This window comes from Canis lupus, chromosome 12 (assembly GCF_003254725.2).
Source record: "Canis lupus dingo isolate Sandy chromosome 12, ASM325472v2, whole genome shotgun sequence".
In the NCBI taxonomy this organism is placed as follows: domain Eukaryota; kingdom Metazoa; phylum Chordata; class Mammalia; order Carnivora; family Canidae; genus Canis; species Canis lupus.
Genome location: NC_064254.1, coordinates 44,059,680 through 44,068,177, shown reverse-complemented (window position 1 = coordinate 44,068,177; position 8,498 = coordinate 44,059,680). Strand labels below are relative to the sequence as shown.

The window sequence follows — 8,498 nt, the reverse complement described above, 5'->3', positions numbered from 1 at the left end:
CTAGAGAGTGTTCTGTGTGTGCCTAAGAATGTGTATTCAGCTGCTATTGAATGGAATGTTTTACATATGGCTGTTAGGTCCATTTTATCTAACATGTAGTTCTAACATGTAGTCTATTTTTCCACTTATTGATTTTATGTCTGGATGATTTGTGAATTGTTAAAAGTAAGGCAGAAGTTCCCAGCTCTTACTGTGTACTGTTTTCTATGACTTTCTTCAGATCTCTTAGTATTTTCTCAATATATTTAGGTAACCCTATGTTGGATGCTTATATATTTACAATTGTTATATCCTCTTGATGCATTTACCCCTTTCTCAGTACATAATGACCTTCTTTATTTCTTACTACAGTTTTTGACTTGAAGTCTGATATGAGTGTAGCTACCCATGCTATTTGGTTTCCATTTGCATGGAATATTTTTTTCCATCTCTTCACTTTGTGCCTATGTGTGCCTTTGAAGCTGAACTGAGTCTCTTGTAGGCAGTATGTAGTTGGGTCTTGTTTTTTTTATGTATTCAGCCACTAGAGGTCTTTGGATTGGAACATTTAAATCCATTTACTTTTTTTTTTAAGATTTTATTTATTTATTCATGAGAGACACAGAGAGAGAGAGAGAGAGAGGCAGAGACAGACTCAGAGGGAGAAGCAGGCTCCATGCAGGGAGCCCTGATGTGGGACTCGATCCCAGGACTCCAGGATCACACCCTGAGCCAAAGGCAGCTGCTAAACCACTGAGCCACCCAGGGATCCCCTAAATCTATTTACATTTAAAGTAATTATTAGTAGATAAGGACTTACCATTGCCATCTTGTTCATTGTTTTCTGGCTATTTTGTAGTTTCTTGTTGCTTTTATTCCTCTTGCTGTCTTCTTTTGTGTTGAATTTTCTGTAGTGGGTATACTTTGATTCCCTTCTTCTTATTTTTTATGTATCTACTATAGGTTTTCATTTGTGATTACTCGAAGACTTACCTGAAACATCTTGTAAACATAATAGTCATTTTTAAGCTGATAACAACTTAACTTCAATCACATACAAAAACCCTATTCTTTTATCACCCCCCACCACTTTTTAAGTTTTTGAGACTGACATTTACATCTTTTCTTCATTGATCTATTTTGCAGTTTATTTTATTGAATTCATAGAGCACATTCCTTCACGAAAAATTTAAAAACCTAGAGTTGTACAGGCATGCTTTGTGAGACAAACCAGTGAGATGAAGCCTGCTCAGATGAAACTGGAGCAGACGGCAGCCCACACCACAGCCCACATGACAATGTTTTTATTCAATATGAACAGCAACAACGGTAATAGGATGAGACCATAAATGCACTGAAACTTTCTGGGAGTCCTGGCTAGGCTGTGACCAATCTATCATTTTCTGACCAGCCAGGTAAACAACAGAACTCATCTGCTAATGCCAAAAATTTTAAAGCTCTTAATCCAGTTAGAAATGACTATAACTGAGGACCTTATCTCTACTTAGCTGCTTCCTCAATTCAGAGTTGTCTAACAGGTTAATTTCAACATAAGAGAAAGTGTCATCTGGCTGCCTGTACCATGAACTTTGATGGTACAGCTTTGATGTGTTTTGTGCTCAGGCTGCTGGGCCTCCTGATTAGTTGTGTCCTTCTGTGTACCTTGGTCCTGAACATTCTGAGACTCGGTCAGCTAAGGATAAAAGGGACCTACCAGCCAGTTGAGAGGCATGTTATTAACAAGATAATCCATCACAACATCTAAAGACTCCTTCATGTTCTGCAGCTGCCCCTTGTTGGAAGTGAACAGGCCATCAGACACTTCCTTAAAGGAGGCAGCATTGTGGAACACCCAGAAGATGTCACCAGCCATCACCCCCAAGTGACTTGCCTGATCCTGGATGTTCTGCAGTAACCCTCAGATTTTGAACAGCAGGGTGTGGCGCATGGTCTGTAGCTGCTGAGTCAAGTTTCAGGCAATAGCAAGAGTGCATGACTCAATGTGCTCAGCACAGTGGGATTCGTCTGTATCATCATGGCCAATGCTTCTCTTCCACTCCACCCTGGAGAGAGAGAACTTACCCTGAGCACCATGAATTTTCTGGTTGGCACTATGCACATCCTTCCTGGCAAATTCAATCAAATTAATAGTGGAATGGAGCTGAGAAATGATCTCTTGGCTTTTTTGCTTGGCTTCTTTAACCCAGCTGATAGCCTGCTGGTAGGCATGTGAGCAGAGCTTCATAGACAGTGATCCCAGTCTAATATAATAACTTGGCTTCTGAACTGTATCAAACCCTTCAACTTTTTTTTTTTTTTTTTTTTTTTTTTTTTGCTTCTTTTTCTAGTTTTTTCTCAGTGAAAGGGAGGTTACTGGTCCACTAGCAACTCTGATTTGGTAAGTGCATTTTCCATTCCACTGCTCACCAGCTGCATCATCCGACAACCCAAGACTGTTTTAATGCTGCCATTGATCATAGACTTGGTCTTCTCCACACTGCCAGTCTTGTTCTTTGGTCTTGTCTATCACCTAAGTGATGGTTCTGGCCATGGAATCCTTGGCTCTAGTTACAATAGTTGTCACAGCATCTTTTGCCCTGGTCATAGCACCTCTAGCATTGGCAACAATCTGGTTTATTGGCTGATTCAGAATAGGCAGTTTCTTCTCTATCCTGTCTAGCCCCTAACAAGCAAGTATTTTGGCAACTACAATTTGTGGTTCTAGCTTTTGAATGATGGGCAAAGCACTCGTCACAGCCACGGAAGTGATGGTCTTCACACCCTTCTCTGCCATCACACACACAGACTTCACGCATGGATACTGATCCTTTGTACAGCGACTTCCATGCAGTGTTCCACATTTACACCTTTTTACATTGTGTATCCATCCATAAACATAGTATGATAGCTATAGAAATTTTTATTACTTGTGTCCTCCAACCTTTATACTAGAATTAAGTAGTCAACAGACCACTGATACTACAGTATTACAGTGTTCTGAATCTGACTACATATTTATTTTAACCAGTGTGTTAATTTCATATATTTTCATGTTTCTAGTTATCATCCTTTCAGCATTTCTTGTAAGGCAGGTCTAGTGGTAATAAACTGTCTCAGCTTTTGTTTGTTGGGGAAACTTTATCTTGCCTTCACTTCTGAAGGGCATCTTTGCTGAGTAAAGTATTCTCAATTGGCAGTTCCTTTCTTTTAATGCTTAGACTATGAACCAATTTCCTTCTGGTCTTCAAAGTCTGTGCTGAAAAATCCACTGAGAGCCAAGTATAGAGGTGTGTGGCAGCACCAGGTCCAAGGGGGCATTGCCTCGGGCCATTGCCTCAATGTCCACGGCATTGACAACTGCATGGTCCTGGGTGAGCACAACAGAGTGTCTGCTGAGGGTGCAAGAGATGTTTGAGTCCTCAGCAGCACCTCTAGGTCGAATAGCTAAGGACTAGGGCAAGCACTGGTAGTGGCCTGAGCCTGTGGTATGCACAGCTCTGCTGTGGAGACAAGTGCAGGCGCCTGTATAGTGGCAGGGTCTGGTTTCAGAAATACATACAGTGGTGAAGGCCAACGCAGGTGACAAGAGCCAAGGCCCACTACTGATGTGCCGGCAGCTTCAGGGGCCCTAGCTATTGGCACTGACTACTATGGCTGCTGTGTCTTGCCATGGGCACACAGTGGTAGAGGCTGGTGATGGAGGTTGGGCTGGGGCATGCACATGTAAGCTGGAGGGGCAAGTGGCAGGGAAGCACGGTGATGCAGGCTTATGACAGAAGACGGCCTGATCAGAGCCCATAAGCTGCTGCAGAGATTCTGGCTGTTGGCATGCTTTCCCACGGCTGCAGTTTCCTCCCTGGGCACATGCACATCAGTGAAGGCCAGTGAGGGGCGTCAGGCTAGTAATATGCAAGTGCGCAGCTGGAGGAGCTAGCCTTGACCTGGCCCACAGTGGTAGAGGTCAGCCACTGGCGTCTAGGCCAATGTCCTGCACTCGTGCAGCTGCGGAGGCCTACGCTGGCTGCCTGTGTGGTGCTTGGGCTCTGGCAGAGTTTGGGGGAGGGAACAGGGAGAGATTCAGGTGGCTGGTGTCAGCAAACATGAACACCTGTGAGATGAAAGCTGGTAAAAATCGATGGAGGATCTGTGGCTTTGCGGGCCATTGTTTTGTTTCTCCTTTCCAGTGGCCAAAGCTGTTGGGTCTGTCCACAGAGCAGGTCACTGAAAGCCACGGTCACTCCCACTGCCTGATTGCTCCTAGCAAGCCCCTGCTACTTTGCCTTGTTTCTCACATCCCTCTCCATGTGTCTCAGCTTTGCCTGTCAGCGGGTGAAGTGAAACTGAAGTGGGACCTTCATGTACTGCCCTGAAAGGCAGAGGAAGCTCTCTGCTCACCCTGTTCTTCCTTTCCCTGCAAGAGGAAGTCTATTTATTTATTTATTTATTTATTTATTTATTTATTTATTATTTATTTATTTATTTATTTATTTAAGAGAAGGAGAAAGAGATTGAGAGAGCAAGGGGAGGGGCAGAGGGAGAGAATCCCCAAGGAGACTCCCTGCCATGAGATCATGACCTGAGTGGAAACCAAGAGTGTCCCAGATGCCCCACCGCCCCACTGACTGAACCACCTAGGCGCCCCAGGGGGGACTTCTTTTCTAGCCCGGAAGTCACTTCTTAGGGTAGAGCCATGCTGGCTTGGGGGATGGGGTGACGCAGGCAAAGCCAAGCAGTCTTCCTTCCCTTTTTGTGCTGTTTTTGTTTCAGTGTATGCTAAAGTTTCTTAACTGGCTTCCAGAGCTCTTAGGTCTGTTTTATTCATCAAGAGCCATTAGTTGTTGATCTTTGTGGGGAGAACAGAGGCTGGGGGTCTCCTACTCTGCGGCCTCGGTGACATCACTCTTCAATCTACCCAAAGCCCTGCTTGCACTTTATTTCTGCATCTATTTGAGGTTGTCTTAGCATCAACTTGACTTTTTAAGAATAAATTAACTAATTCATTTCTAGCATTACCTCCTCTGGTCCTGATGCTTGATAATTCCTGCTTCTCTGGTTCAGGATTCTGGCTTAACAAAGATTCTATCTCCCAGCCTAGCACAATCCCTCAGCTTTTCTGTAGCCTTGCATGAGCAAGTTAGCACCCATATCCAACTATATCAAAAGCAGCCCCTTCCTAATGCCTTAAGTTCCCCAATCTGGTCCTGTTATGATGATCCTACAATTTTCCACCACTCTACAACCAGTCTTCTACATGAGAATGGACACTTTGTACAATGTGACTCCTACTATTTTAGTAAACAATGCATTGTAAGGAATGTTATCAGTTTTTTAAAAAACAAATATTGAGGTTGCTAGCTTTTTCCCCCAACCTTCCTAGACTTGATGTTCTAATATTGTGACTATCATGACCAAAGATTTTATTAAAATACTTATAATACAACCCAGTCTCTCCATTTACACACCAATAGAATTAAAAACTATCCATCTTTTGTGGGGCCCCTCGCCTAATGGGGGCTTTAGTATAAACTCTCCAGAAATGAACCAGAGTGCCTGGATGCATCTCTTGTCACATTTCAGGGCATTGGGGATACTGTGATCTAAGGAGAAGTGGTGATCCCTATCATTCCTAGCCATGATTAAGGCTATGCCGCTTAGCTTTTTTTTTTTTTTCCCTAGACTTGATTTCCCAAGAGACCTAGACCAAAAAAGAACAGCTCCCTTCCCAAAGCTAAATCTTATTTGTTATGGAAATGTACTTGGAAAGTTTTAGCAATGGAAAGACAGGAAGAGGAGATGCTTCATGGTCTATGGTCAAGGTCTAAGTGATGACTCAGCCTTGTAGAAGGGGCATGACTTGCTGTGGCTGGAATCTTTTCTGTTAACTTTTAATCCCAAAATTTGGTCAAAACCCTTTACGCATTAGAGAGTATGGATCGGCATGCTTAAAAAAAAAAAAAACCTAGGGCCTTTTGGTTAAGACAGACTTCGTAAATTAAGCAAATCTAATGACAAGGCAAAGTAAAAGATAAGATGGCATTTGTATTCAGATTAGATGTACTCTGGCAGGAGCGACCCACAATCCGCTATGGAGCTATTGCGGGCTTTCCACTCACCTGAAGAATCCCTGACTTTCCCATCCTTGTGGGTGACTGGAGGAGAAACAATGGTGTGTTCCCAAGTGAAATCTGAAGATTGAGTCCTTTCCTGCAGCCATGGTGTAGCCTTGCCTCCGTGTGGGGCCTGCTCTCTCAGATAGGCCAAGCTGCTTTCTTCCTCCTTTGTGCTGGCCCTGGACCTGTGTACTTACCACACTTCTTTGGAACTCCTTGTTCCTGTGTCTGCCGCCCTAACTGGACTGTGAGAACCTCAAGGGCAGCAAAACTTTTCTATCTCCAGCACTAAGGGCAGTATCTGGAAATCAGATGTTTAATGAATGTTACTGAGAAAATGCAAATGTCTCCAGAAAGAGACTTGAAGGAGTCTCTGCCCCTCTCTTCTATAATTTAGAGAATAGAGAAGATTCTCTGAATAGAGAAGAAACTGAATTTCCTACAGAAATCACTGAGACTTAACCTAGAACCATCAAAAATATATATGAATATAAAACCTGAAGAGGACATGAACTCTAGGCAATACCGCGAGGGTACAAACATCAGGTCCCAACCAGAAAGTACCAGAAAGTCTCTCAGAGACAGGATTTCATAGGACATTGCTGGAACATAGAGACTCTTGTAAAGCTGAATTCATAGGAATGTAAACTGAAGCTGATGAAGCGCCATCATTTATGCTCCAAACTTGGAAGCTTATGGTAGGTAGCATTTTTCTATTATCACATGTGTTTTCATTCTGGAAATAGCGATAGATAACAAATGGACACGAACAAGCTTTCAGTAAAGATCTTTATTAGGGTCAGATGGTCCTGGGCAAACCACACTCTTCATCATGTATCCAATCAGAAAGAGTAAAGCTCCCCTCCTTCTACATGGCCCCTGAATATGGCACTGAATCCATCTTGGGCTTGTAACAACAATGCACTCAATGGAAATGTATTTGAAGTTGGAAGACTAAGGTTTGAAACCGAACACTACCACTTCTTAGCTATGTGATTTGAGGCAAGCCACTTAATCTCTCATTGCCCATGTTCCCCATTTGAAAAGTTGGCATGATAAAACTTGCCTGGTTGTGAGGCATAAATGTGGGAAGGTATGTGAATCTCTTGAACTGTGGCCTGGCACATAATGGGCATGCAATAAATAAAGCTAGAATTCCAACTCTGTAGATCCAGAGAAGTGGTCCTTGGAACAGTGTGTGGTTGACATCTGGCAGTGGTCACTACTTCACTCCCAGGGGCCAGCAAAAGCTGATTTCTATGCCTCTACATGACTCCCAGGAGAGATAATGAACCAGGGATCTCTAATGTCAGCTCTTCTCTTTGTCATGCTTCCCATTCTGTTCTCATGCCCCAAGACTCTGACTAGATCCAAGGGCAAAGCTTCAATTAAATCAAACAGCCTTCACTACATTTAAGTTACATCCCAGAGAATGAACAAACAAGGAGTGACCACCAGAGGTCAGAGTGAAAAGGGCATGAGGAGCTGAGCAGTGGGAGATGGGAATAACAGACGGAGCCCCACGTGATTCTCAGGATCAGTGTAGGTAAACCTGTACTCTGGGACATTATGCCATCAGGAATAAGCCAGGTCCAAACCAGTTTTATTGGAGTGGGTTCCTCAAAGTCTAAGTGAAATGCACTAAAGAATATAAACTCCATTAATATAAAAGCAACAACCAAAAAACCTACATGTGTAAGGATATGCAGATTTGTGTACATTTATAAACATGTACGTCGGGATCCCTGGGTGGCGCAGTGGTTTGGCACCTGCCTTTGGCCCAGGGCGCGATCCTGGAGACCCGGGATCGAATCCCATGTCAGGCTCCCGGTGCATGGAGCCTGCTTCTCCCTCTGCCTGTGTCTCTGCCTCTCTCTCTCTCTCTTTGTGTGACTATCATAAATAAAAAAAATAAATAAATAAAAATAAACATGTACGTGGAGGGGGGATTATGTGAACGAAGCGGGGGAGACAGGGAGACAAAAGCAAAAATATATCATAAAACGTCTTTGAATTGTTAAAGAATGAATATGATTCCATTCTTGTCAAATTGCATAGGTATGTATAACTGTACAAAAAATGCGTGAAATGGTTACATGGAGTTTGAGGGACTCCAACTGATTTTAATTTTCTTGTATGGTTATAGATTATTTCTAAAATTGGCATTGCAAGCCCTTGACATATGAACATAAAACTGCTTAAAAACAAAGTTTATTAATTTTTCACAAATCCACAATAGACCTATTTTCATCATAGGTATGCACAAATCGAGGCACAAATTCCAGTCGTTCAGCATCCCTCTCATATTAGGTGTTAATCCCAGAGCAACTGCTCAGCATCTAGATGTCTCAGGCTGTTTGTAGGATCGAATAAAAGAATATTCAAAAGCGCCTGGCCCACAGTAGGCTC

The 8,498-nt window shown here is 43.0% G+C and overlaps 1 pseudogene; it reads right to left on the bottom strand.

The window, feature by feature from the left end:
* Positions 1-816: 816 nt before the first annotated feature.
* Positions 817-6,193, bottom strand: LOC112658312 (perilipin-2-like; annotated as a pseudogene).
* Between the last annotated feature and the right edge of the window lie 2,305 nt (positions 6,194-8,498).